Raw genomic sequence first — 17,974 nt, forward strand, 5'->3', positions numbered from 1 at the left:
ATAAGCCCTTTCCACAATATCATATAAGTTAAATATATTCAGTTCTTTGCAACAGAAAAACAATTGAATGAGCTAGTGCAAAATATTTAATAATGCTTAGAGACTTCAGTAATGAGATAAAGTTTAGAAATTACTTGGGACCTAGGAAGTAACGGCCAGGGATCTCACTACTTAAAGGGGATGACCTGAACCAGAGAATTTGAGTTGGAAATAGAAAGTCAAGGTTAATCTTTTAAACTGGAGAATTCAACTGGGTTGAGATTACAGGATAACATTTTGGCAGTTTTGGGAAAGCCGTGGAAATGTAAGCAGCCTCTTGACCTTAGAGCCTCGTTATATTTTAACCCCTAACCTTTACACTAAATTCCAAGACCCTTAGGCTTCTGCATATTTTCCAAGATCTTTGCTCAGCCTTGCTTACCACACTGATTCTTTTCTTAGTTTAAGGGAAGGGAAATGGTAAGTATGTGATTAAAGGATAAAGACCTTTTCTCCATCAGTCTTATGACTAGGCCACATGACCAAGATAGCATCAGAAAAGGAAAAGAGCGGAGCCAGCTAGTTTGCACACAGTGGAAAAATGATGAAGACTCTGACCCTTTCCCCAAATGATTAGCTGCTGTTATGTTCCCCCTTTTTCCCTTAAAGACTGTCATGGTGGAGCAGAATCTTTAGAGCTGGTTCTTGGACATGAGTCCACCTTCTCCCCAGGTTGCCAGCCTCCTAAATAAAGCAATCTTCTTTTCCAACCAACATTTGTCTCTTGAGTACTAGCTTTCAAGCCATGAGCAGCCAAACCTGAGTTTGGTAACAGAAGCAAAGGAAATTCACACCAGCATCTTGGTATGGAAGTCTGGTACATGAAAAAGAGGCTGAGAATGTTGTGAAGAGATGGATGTGGTCAGAGTAGAATCTTTTGATGGGTTCTGTATATCTTGATGTGAGATCTTCATGAAAAGAGATAAGATGAAGTTTTGCTCCTAGAAGTTACTTTAACTATTCAGTGCTATATCAACCAGTAGCATGAAGTTGCTTAATATTTCTTCTTTGCATTTCCAAGTCGTGTTTGAGTAGACATGGAATAAAATTCTTCCGTTACGGAGATGATAGTTATCTGGCATAAACAAACACATACTAAGCTTATGTCATAAATAAGTTATAATAGGCTAAAAATGGACCAAAGAAGGAAGCAGAAGCCCACTGCGAGTCCTCTTTCTGAGTAGAGTGATGATCTCTACAAGGGGAGTCCATCTGTTCTACTGATGTTCTGAATTAAGCCATACTTAAAGAGTATCTTTCCTTGCTCTTGTTTTTAATTAGAGAGAGCTAAGTTTCAATCCCAGATCCTACATTAAACTAAGGTGACTTTAAGGAAGTTACCTAATTTCTCTGAGTCTTTCTCTCTTTCTCTTTACAATTGAAATATTTGATTAAGGTTTTCAAAGATTTCCTATGATATTTATTGAGAAATTTGAGATGAAATCCCTAAATCAGTGGCTGGAATAGTATAGAAATTTGACACATCAACACTGCTGAAGAAGTTTGTTTTGGTCTGATTCAAAAGATAAGTATGCAGGTATTTTGCTTTCTAATGTTCAACATAGTTCAATCTTTTAGTATACCATCTATTCTCTTGTTTACACAAAAAATGGGAGAAATCATAAATAGCTCTCATTATGAAAAGAACAGATGAAAAAGTATTATCAGAAAAGGAAGGAGATAAGATGAAGACTGTAGTGGAGATTCACCATGGTAATACTTTGCACATCAATTAGCTTTGATTTGTTCCTTATTGCTTCCCTAAGGGAATAGTTCTTATCTGATGCATGAAGTCAAACCAAAGAAAGGGCATTTTCTTTTTCTTTCTCTTTTTTTGGAAACCTTGGGAAGTCATTTTATTGGGGAAAAGCTTAAATTATAGGTGGTGTATTTCCTCTACAATGAAAAGAAAGGGCATTTTCATGACTCACGTCATGAGAATTTATAAATGAGAGAGGAAAAAAAAAAAAATACAGTTCTCCAGTGATAGATTTACTTTCCTCCCAAGAGAAGAAAATGAATTGAGTTTTATCCATTCATTCTTTTATATAATATTTTGAAGCACTACTATGTATTCTGGAGATCTAACAAAAGCCAAAAATAAAATAGACACATACCTGACTTATGAAGCTTATAGTCTAGTGTAGAGAAATAAATTAATCAAATGAAATCACACAAATATATAAACTGTAATGAGTCCTACTAGGAAAAAGTATAGTAAATGTTGACAGAATACATCTGGAGAATCTGAGTAAGTCCAAAGATCAAAATGACTCCCATGAGGAAAAGACAAATTGGCCAACATGTGAGACATGGAGAGGGGTTAACTAGGTCAAAGGGTGGGGAGAGAACTCCTGTATTGGGGGCTTAAGTTAACAGAGAACATGGGACATGTGAGGAATGAGACCACTGAGCTGGAACACAGAAAAAGAAGAGCGCAGAAGCAAAATACAATCCAGGGAATGAAGAAAGAAGCCAGATAATTTAAAGCATGGAGGTCCTGGCAAAGATTTTGTTTCTTACATTAATTCTTGAAGGGCTTTACATAGGAGAGACATTATTGAAATTGCATTTTTAAATGCTAACTCTGACTACTCCTAAACAATTAACTGGAGGGAGAGAGAAGTCATTGCCTGGAGAAGAATGGTGAGGCTCTTGTAGTTGGCTCAGTAAAGAGATGTGGTAGCTTAAACTAGGCTGATAATGAAAATGGAAAGAAGTAAATGGATTCAAGAGTTATAAAACAGGTTTATTTGCTTAAATTTGTTGGTGGACTAGATATGGGGAACAAGAGATGGTGAGGACAGCTAAGCATTGACTGGGGTCAGAAGAAGGAAGAAAGAAAAAGTAACCCTAGGTATGATAGTACCACTGTAAGTTGACATCACACTCTGACTTCCTTCCACATGTCCTGGTTCTTCCAAGAAATCCTTACTGAGAGGGAGTAAAAGAAAGTACACGTAAACAAGCAAGGCACGGCCCTAGTAGACTGCCCTTCAGCGTTTTCTTCCACTAGATGGAAAGGTCATATGTGTGGAAAATTTGATGCTGTGGACAATTTTGTGAGTATGTGGATGCAGTTTATGGTAGCTTGCCTCCACGATTTCCCCCAAAGACCCTCACTCCCTTTTATAACATGGTCATATAGTCCCTCCCACACTCACAGAGGGCTGGCACCCATGTGACCAACAGAATATGGTGGAAGTGATGTGTTTCTTCAACTAATATTTATTGAACATACAGTATGTACCAGGCACTCTTAAAAGCCCTTAGGAATCAATAGTGAAATACTCAGTGAGTCAGTAAGGGTAGAAGAAGAAACAGTAACATTTCATATTTTATTATGTGACAATTATAATGAAGGTATACATTGCTGAGGAAAACTGTAAAATTCTATGTGATCTTTAATACAAATAATATTTGTAGTCCACATCCAGCATAATGCTCTGAACTTAGTAGGTACTGTAAATGTTGTATTGGATTGATTTAACAATAGAGACTTTTCTATATTTATAACTTAATCAAAATAGGATTAAAAACAGGATGATTCTGTTCTACGTTGAATACTTGGCTTTGCATACTGCACTTCATTCACTTATGGCCTATGAAGCCATAACTATTTCACACCTAAATAGAATAAATGCAAGCCAGCCTGTACCTCTTATCTCAGGTTGATGACAGCACATTAGAACAGCAGTTAGTTTGGAACTAGTCAAGTATTTGTTCATATTTGAGCACAGATCACCCCTATCAGGCATTATGTTTGTTTTCCAAGGACTATTATTTGTTGACATGAACTTTTCTGAAAAAGGACAAGAATGATGATGGCAATTAGCATCGAGTAGGGGAATCAATAAAGGTATCTCTCTCTCTCTCTCTTTCACACACACACACACACACACACACACACACACACACACACGGCTTTTAAAATCTCACTAAAAGATTGCATTAACAAATAAACCATAAATATTCTACATAGGTAAATCTGAGCAAGCTACAAAGCTACAGTAATCAAGACAGTATGGTACTGGCACAAAAACAGAAATATAGATCAATGGAACAGGATAGAAAGCCCAGAGATAAACCCACACACACATGGTCACCTTATCTTTGATAAAGGAGGCAATAATATACAGTGGAGAAAAGACAGCCTCTTCAATAAGTGGTGCTGGGAAAACTGGACAGGTACATGTAAAAGTATGAAATTAGATCACTCCCTAACACCATACACAAAAATAAACTCAAAATGGATTAAAGACCTAAATGTAAGTCCAGAAACTATCAAACTCTTAGAGGAAAACATAGGCAGAACGCTCTATGACATAAATCACAGCAAGATCCTTTTTGACCCACCTCCTAGAGAAAGGGAAATAAAACCAAAAATAAACAAATGGGACCTAATGAAACTCAAAAGCTTATGCACAGCAAAGGAAACCATAAACAAGACCAAAAGACAACCCTCAGAATGGGAGAATATATTTGCAAATGAAGCAACTGACAAAGGATTAATCTCCAAAATATACAAGCAGCTCATGCAGCTCAATATCAGAAAAACAAACAAGCCAATCCAAAAATGGGCAGAAGACCTAAATAGACATTTCTCCAAAGAAGATATACCGATTGCCAACAAACACATGAAAGAATGCTCAACATCATTAATCATTAGAGAAATGCAAATCAAAACTACAATGAGATATCATCTCACACCAGTCAGAATGGCCATCATCAAAAAATCTAGAAACAATAAACGCTGGAGAGGGTGTGGAGAAAAGGGAACCCTCTTGCACTGTTGGTGGGAATGTAAATTGATACAGCCACAGTATGGAGGTTCCTTAAAAAACTAAAAATAGAACTACCGTACGACCCAGCAATCCCACTACTGGGCATATACCCTGAGAAAACCATAATTCACAAAGAGTCATGTACCAAAATGTTCATCGCAGCTCTATTTACAGTAGCCAGGACATGGAAGCAACCTAAGTGTCCATAAACAAATGAATGGATAAAGAAGATGTGGCACATATATACAATGGAATATTACTCAGCCATAAAAAGAAACGAAATTGAGTTATTTGTAGTGAGGCGGATGGACCTAGAGTCTGTCATACAGAGTGAAGTAAGTCAGAAAGAGAAAAACAAATATCGTATGCTAACACGTATATATGGAATCTAAGGAAAAAAAAAAAAAGGTCATGAAGTACCTAGGGGTAAGATGGGAATAAAGACACAGACCTACTAGAGCATGGACTTGAGGATATGGGGATGGGGAAGGGTAAGCTGTGACAAAGTCAGAGAGTGGCATGGACATATATACACTACCAAACGTAAAATAGATAGCTAGTGGGAAGCAGCCACATAGCACAGCGAGATCAGCTCGGTGCTTTGTGACCACCTAGAGGGGTGGGATAGGGAGGGTGGGAGGGAGCGAGACGCAAGAGGGAAGAGATATGGGAACATACGTATATGTATAACTGATTCACTTTGTTATAAAGCAGAAACTAACACACCATTGTAAAGCAATTATACGCCAATAAAGATGTTTAAAAAAAAAAAAAAGGAATTCCAGCCATGACAGCAGTAATTTGCTAGCAGTTTAATTTCCACATTACATGTATGTATTTCCATCTATGTATGTATGTATGTATTTAAACTACAGGTTTACCGTTGTTATTAAAGAACGTTTGTAACCCTAAAAAAAACAATAATAATCTGAGCAAGTTAAACTGATTTCCTTAAATATATATCAAACTTAAAGGCTGATGAAATGTGCTGGACCCAATTTTACCAGTCAGTTCTAGCTTGGGAAATTAAACACATTTTGTACACAAAATACGCTTCATAGGATAAACCATAAGAAGGACAAGAAACCTAGAGTAGCAATGACTTGCAAAATGTTAAGTGGCTGGAAAAATAATGCAAGCAAAATTAATCTGTCCTTATTTTTAAGCAGTTAATAATGATCTGCATGAAGAGGTAGACAGGAATGTTTTAAATTAGGCATCAAATGGACAGTGAATTGAATGAGAATAAGGTGATATTAACAAATAATGGAAAGGTACCACTGGCTAATATATGGAATAACAACTCATCATGGAATCATAGACGTGAACCCTTTGTGTATGTGCAGGTAACCATGCCATACATGCTGCAATCTCTAGAGGGAGTGCGCAGACTGTGAGGAAGAATCCAGCAGAAAAAGTTAGCCAAAACATAATTTTTTAAGGCATTTTAAGTTAGAAAACAGCAGAATCTTGATACTGGTGAGGGTCCTGAGAACATCTCAAACATTCAAAAAGCGCCTAACTTTCTCATAAAATGCAGTAGAACAAGGCTTCTCTGGAGTTCATGTGTAAAGAGCGAATGCCACTCTGAGATGCAAAGAGTAGCCACATTCCCTCCTTCATTCACTAAGGACACACGCTCTAAATCTAGGGCCCATGACTCTAATTAGTGACTCAGTGAAGTGACAAATTATATATAACCATATGTCATGCACCTTTGGGGTCATATACAAATAGTTTTACGAGTGAATCTTCAAAGTCACATTACAATTTTCTGGTGTGCTTATTAAAATGCAAATTTCTAGGTTCAGGGACTCTATATTTTAACAAGCACCCTATATTATTTGGCTACAAGTATCCTTCAGCCTACACAAGAGGTTAATACTAAGTGTGCCATTTTAAGGGGATACACTATATCTTGATCCAAGACAGCAAATAGAAAGATACGGTACCTCCAAGGATAACAGATTAGCAATTAAATTACATGTGAGCCGAAAACAAAAATAACATGTTGTACAATCAAGGCATTCCTGAAGGTTTTGGTGTAAATATAAGACAAGAAAAAGGACAGACCGACGGCCTCTCAAGTTTCTTTCTATGTCAGGATTTTCGTAATGGTAGCGATTATCCTGTAAGACAGTTCAAATTCTGTTGTTTTACCCTTTCAACTGAAAAGCAAAAATGCTTCATAGTGTAATATAAGAAACCATCCTTTTTTAGCTGAAGAACAAGTAATAATTATAGTTCTACAGATTGAGTGGTAGGATTTCATCAATTACAAAAACCAAACAGCCTGACTTATGATGACAGAGCGCGTAAACAAATCAACATACAGTTTTTGCTGTATGGACTATTCTTTAAAAGATGTATCGAGTAGGTACTTAGATAAATGTCTTTTATTTTGTGGCTCCTCCAGTGGAACTGTTTCTGCTGTTAAAGAATATAAGCTTCACCAGCATTGCCTCCTGCATTGCCTACCTTGCTTCTCAATAGCAGAGAGAAATCTGCTGTAACTTTGGGACTCAGTGGAAAATGAAGAAGCATTAACTACACTGGAGTAGATTATAACAATGTATAATCTCAATAGTTCTGCAGTATATGTGATTAAATCACAGTTACAACTGAGCAAAAGAAACCAAAGTAGGGAGAAATAAAATAAGGCCGAAATCTCTTAATATAAGATTGAGAAGACTCGCAGCTCAAAGCATACAATTTAATTGAAGAAAAGCAGTGTATTCCTTTAACACAACCTCACTTTGCTCATACCACTGTTTTAGGGAATGCTTTGATTGCAGCACTATGTTAGCTAGGGCTGTTTTATCTTTCACCTTATAGAAATGACCCACCATAGCGATTCCCATTAGGCTGTTTGTCTAAAGATAGTACCAGCTGGAGGTGAAGCATTTCAAACCTGCTACTTCAGCTCATAGTAAGGTTGACCTGTGAGTGAGGTCTTTCTCACGGCTCTTCCCACAGAGCAGGCAGACTGAGTACCAGCCAAACAGCCAGAATCAGAACAGAATCCCAAGGCACTAATGCTAGCCTAAGTTATGCTGCTTATGTACTCCTGGAGTAGCAGGAGATGGAGGGACATGTCCAAGTCATCTAGGGAGAGGTCAAAGTTTCAAACACCAAGTGCCGAGGTCAAAGGCAGAATCTGAAGTGTAAGAAAGTGAAGATATTGGGTACTTTCTTTAACAGACTGACTTTATCATTTCACTCTATCACCCCTTAGGAATTATAGGTATCAGTTAGAGGTCGAAGAACAAACTAAATTTTCTGAGTCCAGTTTAAAGACAACTTGTTAGCTATAGTATTCTCCCAGGGTTGGAAAGAAGCTTGATCATAAGGTCATTCACTAATCAGTCGTCTACACTCTAGAAAGCAGAGTCTTCACTGCTTTCCCAGAGCATCTTTTAGAATTAAAAATGATGTCTGAGGTTAACCTGGCATACCATCTTCAGTGACTCATACATTTTTTTTTAAAGTTGAAATACCAGGGTGTTCTAGCTGACTCAACGTAGGATCAAGATATTTAGTGGGAATCGAATGGAAAATCTGCTCTGAGATTCCTTAATGAACTTAATGAAAGGAACATAGATAGTAAAATCAGAATTTAGTCAGTTACTCTTGCTGTGACAAGGCTTACACTTAAAACCACACCACTTTATTCTCCATGCTTTCTGATTCTCATTCAAAAGTATTATGCAAAATAGAAAATAATAAAACATAACAAGGTTAAGATACTAGTCTATGCATGATTAAGAGATCAAACTGTAAAAAAAGAGACAGCTATGGTCAAGCACAGAAATTTATCCAAATATCAAATAACATTAAAAAAATCAAACAAAGCCTTTCATCTGAATTTTTAGAATTCCTTAAAGCAGTAATTGTCCTGTATCAGAAACCGAGAAGTCTCATAAAGGAATAATTTTAAGTAGCCAGCATTGCATATAAAGCTCCTGTCAACCTTAAGATTATAGATCAAAAACTAGAGGCAGGGGGAGGTTTTCCAGGTATTTCAGGAGACTATGGAGTTTCATGGAAAAAGCACTGTTCTCTAGAGCTCTGGACTGTTTTTTAGTTGTTTCAGCTCAGGTAAGCTCCTCTGAGCTTCAGGGTTTTTTTCATCCAAAAGGCAGAAATTATAAGAACCACTAACATATTTTTAGACCAATGTCGTGAAGGTGTAAGAGAAAAGTAAGGTATATAAAAGTGCTATAAAACTGAAAAGCACTGCACGAATATAAGCTGTTTTTACTTACCTGAGGAGACAGTCATATTTTCTGTGTCCTGCAGAACTCCTGCTGTTATTATCAAACAGTCTGGCTCCGATGACATCTTTGTTCTTCTAGTCATCACCTTCTTATCCTTTGACCACTTTATCCTTAGTCTGTCCACACAAGCAAATGTCATCCTCATTGGCACGCCTTCACAAACTAGTTAGGCTTCACAAGCCAAAATATACCAGCAGGTGATTCTATGAGAGGCTTATGTTTCTCTTGGAAAGTGATCTTGTCTCTGGTGGCTTCTGAGATACTGTGTCTTGTTGCTGGCTGGACTCCATGGTACACAGGAAACCTAAAGGTTGAGTTGGATCCTTCTCTGCCCCTCGATCAGTTCCACAGTCACAGACGTCTCTTCTGACCCCTAGCCAGCCATCTCAAAGTGATTGCCCAGAATCAAAAGATATTCCACAGAGAGGCGTTGAAAAATTCAGTTTCTGTGAGGAAAAAACAATATTAGAGAATCAATTTTCTATGTCAATAATAACTCCAACTTCTTGAGCACCTTCGGTGGGCCAGTCACTGTGATATTACACATGAGGCAGGATAATAATTTAAAGTATTACTTTAGGTGTTTCTTTCCCTGCATTTTGCCCCTTTTAATGCTCACTTCTTCCAATCTTCATTCAAGGGATGAGGACAGAATTTTTCTTTGCTTTCTTCAAAAAGTTTGGGGAAGAGTGACTTGTATTCTGAACTTCCTCACCCACTAAACAAATAATGCTGGATGCTCCTGAGAGACACATGGGAAAAGGGTATTTGTACATATAGACTAAACATCTAGGAGAAGCAGGGTACTCTCCATACCTTTGTCAGTAAAACATTTTCTTTGGCTTGAGTAAGAAGCAAAGGAAGAGAGAAAACTCCATGGATCCTGAGAGCAAAGAACACCTATTCCCTGGTTTTCAGCAACAAAAGACACAGGGCTAGAGGAAAGGGCACCTGGGATATGGGCCTCTAGAGAATGTCACCAAATACTCTACACTCAAGCTGGGCAATGAAGAGAGAATTAGAGAGCCCCGGGGTCTGAAAGGGCCACGCACACTGAGGCACTGGACGTCTCCAAGGCCACCTGGGTTAACCTATGACCTCAGACAACAGCTAACTCTCCCACCAAGACCAAAGAGCCAAAAATCTTACCACTGTATGATATTCTTAAACAGTGGATATTGCTCCCTAAAGAAAGGGAGAATAAAATTTCAGGTACAAATGGAATTGAGTTATCTTTGTATCTCTACTAGCCCAACAGAAGAAGGGTTCAGAGTCAGAAATTACCAGTTAAAGAAAATGAAGAAAGCTTGTTTTCTTCCACCCCTGGATTTATGGGTCTAGATTAATTCACACTACATACTTAATGCCTCAATGAATCCCTATTACAGCATTATACATTAGGAATTACTCTTTCCCTTGCTATACATGAGAAGACCTAGATAGAGAATTTTAAGTAGCTTCTCAAGATAGCACAGCTGGTTTATGATGGTGCTGGGCTTTAGCCCTAAGGCTTTCTGACTCCAAAGCCATCTCATCTTCTATTCTATAGTACCTGTACCATGAGGTTGGGCAGCCTGGGCAAAATTCAGTTTTGGCCAAGTACACTACTGATTCTTCTTAAAGGAAATATGAACCCGGAAGGTACTCTTGCTCCCTCATATTAGTACAAAGTGAAAAGAGATTTGGGGGGTTTTGGTCACAAAAGTAAACACTACTAATCAATATAGCTCAAAAACATTTGCACTTGCCTTTTATAGCTGCAATTACAATTTTGAAACACTAACTAGATTTTTCATAGGCATTTTACATCCTAATTTCTCCACATGTGTGGGCCTGGGGGTGGTTCAGAAAGGACAAAACTCATGAGGGATGAAGCTCCTTCTGCAGTCATCAAGTAATTTTCTGAAGATTAGAGACTTGGCTGGTCTAAAGAAAACTTTGGCAAGACCCAGGAGCAGAGGAGGCAGCTGGGAATAGTTCATGGCTACTCCCAGGAGTTCCACCTGCATCAGAAGGAGGCTGGCACCAATGCTGCTGAAAGAGCTGCCAGTGGAGATTGGCACTTATGTACTGAGACCAAGGGGGAAACAAGTTGCAAGACAGTGTGCCAGCTGGAAAACTAGTGCCCTGCAAAAGGATGGAGATGAGCTCTCATGGAGGGTACTGAATAATAATTTCTAACATGTGCAAGGAAGGTTGATATGTGGACACGGGGGACTGGAAACAGATGCAGGGCAATAAGGCAATCAAGCAAAATGGAAGGCTAGAAGGAATGAAGAGAAACATGTCAGCCTTGATTGATTTAAAAAAACTTAGTCAGTTAGCATAGTCCAGAAAGGGAGCCTGGTTTCGTTCATTTGGTATCAATCATATTAAATCATCGGGTAAGAAAAGGAAAGATGGAGAAATAAGATCATTATGTAAGGAAGGGAAAGACAGTACACAAATACATGTTAACAAGCTGACTGATCTGATTTTAATCCAAGACCTGACACTTTAAAATGTACTCCCCAGCGCTAGCATCACCCCTCAGCTCCACCTCAGATCATCAGGCATTAGATTCTCATAAGGAGCGCGCAACCTAGATCCCTCGCATGCGCAGTTCACGGTAGAGTTCGCGCTCCTATGAGAACCTAATGCCGCCGCTGATCTGACAGGAGGCGGAGCTCAGGCGGTAATGCGAGTGATGGGGAGTGGCTGTAAATACAGATGAAGCTTTGCTCGCCGGCGCTCGTTCACCTCCTGCTGTGTGGCCCACTTCCTAACAGACCACAGACGGCTACCCGTCCATGGCCTGGGGGTTGGGGACCCCTGGTTTAAAGATTAGAGTTGCACTGATCAAAAATGAAATACTTGGAGAGAAGTCTGAAAGGTAGAAATTAAGAGTTCAGTTTGAGATGGGTGAAGTTTCAGCTGTAGAAACGTCAAGTAAACAGTTGGCTGTACAATTGTGCAGTTCAGGAAGGAGTTTTGAGACTGGAGATACACATTTGGGAGTTACTGGCATTTGAAATCGTTGGAATAGACGGATTCACTTATGAGGAAAACAAAGTAAAGGTCTGAGAACTTTCAGGGCACTCCAGCATTTAGTACTTGGAAAGATGAAAAGGAAAGAGCAAAGGAGACTGAGAGGGATTCCCTGTGAGGTAGAAGGAAAACCAGGAGAATGTGGCATCCTGGAAACCAAGGGTCTTTTGCTGCTGCTGGGTTAGTAGCATGAGAACTGAGAATGGAGTGCTGGGTTCAGCAATACAGCCAGTGCCTGACAACCTTGACATGAGCAGTCTTGGGGAGTAATGGGGATGAATGCTAAAATTAAGCAGTTTCAAGAAAGCCTGGAAGGAAAGGAAATGGAGTATAGACAACTCTTTCAAGGGATTTTGCCAAAAGAGGGATTAGAGAAATGGGGCTGTCTTTGGAGAGTGATGTGAGTCATGGGGATAGATTTTGTAAGTGGGATCCCACTTTATCAAAAGGGATAAGCTTGCTTACAGAAAGAGAAAGAAAACTGATGGGGGGCAATTGCAAGAGTGAAGTCCTTGAGCAGAAGAGCAACCACGGGACACCTTATCCAACAGAAGGAACAGACCATGGAAAGCAGCTGGGGGTGAGGAGGTTTATTTTCACTACAACAGGAAAAAAGAGAGAGTGTTTGGGTGCAGATGCATGAACATTGGTAGATGTGGGTGTGTGAGCATACAGAAAGTTTCCTCCAATTCCTTGATTGAATTCTTAGCATCATTCACAGTGCCTGGCATGTGGCAGGTGTTCAGAAAATTTACTAAATGGATGGATGTACATTATTAAATCTGATTCCAAAGAGTTTCCTAAGAATAATGATCTGAGCAGGAGCTCGCCTGGCTTTTAGCTTAAACCTGCACTATAAAACAGAAGACAGTGAGAGGAAAAGAGAGAAGCTTTCCAAATAAGCTTTAAAGATTTACTTCATAACCTCCACCCCTCGCCTTTCCTTCTAAAACAAAGATGTGGATAGAAAGGTATGGGATGTTGTACTTTTATTATAGAAGTAATTGGATATCTGTGACTCCTCTTACCCTCTCATAATATCTGCCGGATATAACTCTTGGCTTTCTCATTTTGGCTACATTCCCAGAACTGTATGTAAAGTGTTTTCCTGAAATATTGAAAAGGAGCCTACATTTTAAGTTCATCATCTCTTTGCCTGAAAAGTGGCTTATTCGCTTCCTGGTGAAATTGCATTTTGTGCGGGCTTTTCTCTTCCTTGACTATTAAAGTTAAAACTAGGAAACAGTAAGTTTCATACAAGCCAAGCATGTTGTGGTGGACAATAAAGAGATAGGAACATCAATAAGGAAAAGAAAATAAAGATGACAAGAATGTGTTTTTAATGTGAATTAATGGGAAGAGAGGGGATCCAATGTTCAATGAGATTCTACCAGGTGCTATGCTGTCTACATATATTATTTATATTTAGTCATCTCATACACATGCACACACACCTGGAAGGTAGGTATTATTCATGTTACAAAAAATGGAACAGAAGTTTGAGGTTTAAAAAACCAGTATTTCCACTTTTTAGGTAGATTATTATATACCAGATCTATTGCTAAGTACTTCAAATGCATCATCTGCTTCCATTTTTAAATAACCTTGAAAGGCAAATATTTTTACTCCATCTTAGAAGATGAGAAAACTGGAGCATTAAGAGGTTTAATGATAGGCTTAAGTTAACACAACTACAGGGGCTCAATCCTAGTTGTTGGAGACATACTCTTCCTGTCACACAATGTGGTTCCCCAAGGGAAGTTGAGCTGCCAGCGAACTGAACAATACATGAAGAGAAAGCAAAACATAATTGCTGAAAAAATTTTGATAAATAGCATCAATGGCCCAATGGTTTCGCTGATTATACTCACAAGCTACGTCACAACTGGTTACATCTAGTTGCATTCCTCCGAAAATGAAGAGGAAGTTTCCTTTTATTTCCAAATCTCTCTCAATGCATTCTGACTTGAACATTAGAAAAAATGTACGAGTCTTAAAACTCAGTACAAGATGGCAAAGGTCTTGTTTTTTTGATCCTTTAAGAAGTAGTGGGCTTCCCTGGTGGCGCAGTGGTTGGGAGTCCGCCTGCCGATGCAGGGGACACCCCGGTCCGGGAGGATACCACATGCCACGGAGCGGCTGGGCCCGTGAGCCATGGCCGCTGAGCCTGCGCGTCCGGAGCCTGTCTGTGCTCCGCAGCGGGAGAGGCCAAAACAGTGAGAGGCCCGCGTACCACTAAAAAAAAAAAAAAAAAAAAAAGTGTAGCTGGCTAGATTACAATGGAATATAAAGAAAGAAAACATTATATACCATGTGGAAATGTATTTATGCATGTACGTGTAACTTTTTAAAGAGTAATTTCTCCTCAGGCAACCTGGGAGACACAGCAATTGAGAACACAGTCTTTAAAATCAGAACTGAGTTTCCAGGCTGCCTTCACCAGTGCCTGGGTATGAGATCTGCCCAAGTTCCTTAGCCTAAGCCTCATGGTCTCATCAGTGAGAAAGGGCTGATGCTATTACCTACCTCACAGAATCACTGAGAAGAGCACTGAAATAATCCCGTTAGCACAGTGGCTAACATAGAAAATGTGCTCCATAAATTCTTTCTGTCCCAAATGCCATTTGGAAATACAGAGTAAGGCACTAATGGTCACTTTAGACCCTGTGACAAGCATGGGGATTGACCTCCAACAGAGTGCTGGTTTTTAAAGAGGTTCTAAGGATTAAGTCTGATGCAGATACATCACCACATAGGCTGCATGATTAAACTGCACCTCCGATTTAATTGCATCTCAGGTGCCAGGCGCTTGTTACAGTTCCTCTCTCCGCCGCAAGGAAAGGCTTATGTTTTTTAAGTACAACAAAGTGGAAAGAAGATGAAGAAGTTTAAATATAGCAAAGACCTTAGTACCTCAGTACATGTGAACAGGGTCCATATACTCTTCCAAGACTATATTATAAAATTATAATGCACCAACAATTTTATAAAATCATTTGACAAGCTAGAGAACTTGAAAGAAAAGAACGTTTAAAATTTTAAAACCAGCTTGGTTTTAGTTTTCCTAACAAGTCCAAAAGGAGTCCTAGCCAACTCCCTAGGTCCTATGCAATTACCACAACTATTCATTTAGGAGAGGAATTCATGCCAATTCTTAGAAAGAAATGGTATTTTCTCTTTCCAAATATGATATCATTACTATACACACCTTCTGCTGAGGACAGAATCCTGGGGGAAAATATACCTTTATTCTCTCAGAGCTTTATCTCCAATATCATAGTATCTCCACAAATATAAATGTTCAATTTTTCATGCTTCTATTCAAAGTCACCTCCTCCATAAAATCTTCCCTGGTGCCTCATCCACGTGTAAACTGGTTCTGCTTTTCTAAACTCATCTATAGTATTTCATTATTTTTGACTGATTCTAATCTTTATCTCTACCTCTACCTCTGTCACTTTTACCACAGAAGATTCTAAAGCGCAAGGGCTATCTTTTTATGCATCTAAATTCTACACAGATCTTAACACAGGCTCCTAGACATGCATAAACTCTTCCCCACCTAAGTATTAAGCATTTGATGTGTTCTAGACACTAACATAATAATCAGTTATGTTGTATTGAGTGCTTTCCTTTTGCCACAAATCTCAAGACTCAAATCACAAATCTCTTTATCAAGGTTTTAGGGACATTATCTCCTTCAGTTCTTAAAACTACCCTGAGTAGGTGGCAATATGACACACATTTTATAAGTTAGGAAGCTGAGGCTTAGAGATTGTGAACCATGGACCTGAGATCCTATAATGGTAACGTCTTACTCAGTTCTTCTGACTCCGGAGCTCATGCTGTTGACCACCATATTCACCACCACCACTGCAGGCACTCAGTAAATACCCGCTCTATGAATCAACAGATAAAATTCAGGGACTATGTTTTGTTTTCCTGTTCTCCAACTCTAAGATGAGAAATAGGCAAGTGATCATATTTTTTAAAAAGACTAAGAAAGTCCTTACATAAAAAGAGCAAACAATGACCAAAACTTAAATATTTTTTTATCCTTTGAATAAGCCAGTGATGCAAACATAATACATCTTGGGTACTGCTGAGAGCATTCAAGTGTATTCTCAGTGACCTGCAACCCGCCAGTTACTTAGACTTAGCGCGTTATGAAAGCTTTGGCCTTGCATTTATAAAGTGAAGGGAGAATTCTGGCACTTCCTTTGGGTAGTAGGACCAGTTCCTCAAGCAATTAAGCTTTACTTTCTGTTAATAATACTATAGTGTGTACTTGAAGTCTGCAGACAGAGTGGATCTTAAAAGTTCTCAACAACACACAAAAGGGGTGGTGACCATGTAGGGCAATGGATTTGTTAACTAGCTTGATTGTGGCAACCATTTCACAATGTATACATACCAAATCATTGTGTTGTACACCTTAAATATGTAAAATAAAAGTAACCTTCACTTTCTGCTCTACTCCAAAAGAGGGGAAAGCAACAGTTTGAAACCTTTCCTAATAATTACAAATTCTTACATTTGATCCATATTATGAACAAGTGACATTTCTTACTAGTAGTGTAGAATAAATATTAGATCCAGCTTGAAAAATAAAGAGGGGGAAAAAGCACGGATAGAGGTAAACCTTGAGGAGAAAGTCAGTTGTGAAGAAGAGGGTATGGCTGCCTGGTAACTATATTCATCCAAGCTTCTCTCCAAGTACAGTGTACTCTGAATTATGTTTCCATCCAGGGTGCTACAGTGGGAATTCAATGAGGCAATATGTGGTTCCTGGAAAAATGGATTAAATAGGGAAAACAAACAATATGTTTCTATTAACACTAGCTGAGCTTCTCTTATCTTGAAAATCAGGATTCATATTCTGCAAGCAGTATGTGAAAAGCCTACGCTTTTTGTAGAAAAGAAATGGAAAGCAAGAAGGCTATTCTTGAAAGAATAAAATACACATGTTAACCTCCTAATAATGATACACTAAGGGTTAAAATATGCACACAAAATTTCAAAGTTTGAGTCCTAGGCTTCTCTAAAAACCCTTGGAGCTAGACATGATCAAAGACCCTGGTAACCATAGTTGCTTGATGGGTGAAGTGGCTCTGAAATCAGACTGCCTGGCTTCTAATCCAAGCTCCGAATTCACTAGCTGCACATCCTTCGTGTGACTTAGCCTCAGTTTCCCGAATTAGAGTTCTGGGAGCACAATATCCGATACAGAGAAAGTACTCCAAATGCTAGCTATTATTAGTGTTTTGCTTATTTTAAGTGATTAAAAGTTTCTAAAACTTTACTAATAAAAATTAAAATTGCATAAAGAAAATGAAGAACTGAAGATATTGCTATTCAGGTCAAGTCAAGCAAAAGCAGTTGTTTATGGTGGGGGAGAAGTGTGTTGAAGTTTTTGATTTTTGTGCTTTAGTTTCATTTTCTTTTTAGAGCACTTGAATATATCAAAAGAAGGGGCAGTTTATAACAATTCTCACTGCCTCATGAGTAAAAAAAGGACCACCACAGGGGCATGCCAGAAGGTGAGAAAACAAAATTCCAGTCCAGAAACAACTGTCTACAAGATGTGTTTCCTAAAAAGTTCAGTGCACATCAGTTCTTTTTTAGATGCCCTATGAGAGCTCATTGCTTATAGGTGATTACGCTAATAAGGCTATTTTTGGTCATTGTTTGCAAAAACCACAGTCCTCCTCAAGTTACCAAGGAAAAACAAACTGCTTATGGAAAAATGCTTATTAAAAAAAACTAAAGAATCCTAGCTCTAGGAGAATAGGATTTGGGCAGCTCCAGAGACCACAACTCTCCTTCTCTCTGACCATCTTCTTTCTC

Source organism: Globicephala melas, chromosome 6, assembly GCF_963455315.2.
Source record: "Globicephala melas chromosome 6, mGloMel1.2, whole genome shotgun sequence".
Taxonomy (NCBI): Eukaryota; Metazoa; Chordata; class Mammalia; order Artiodactyla; family Delphinidae; genus Globicephala; species Globicephala melas.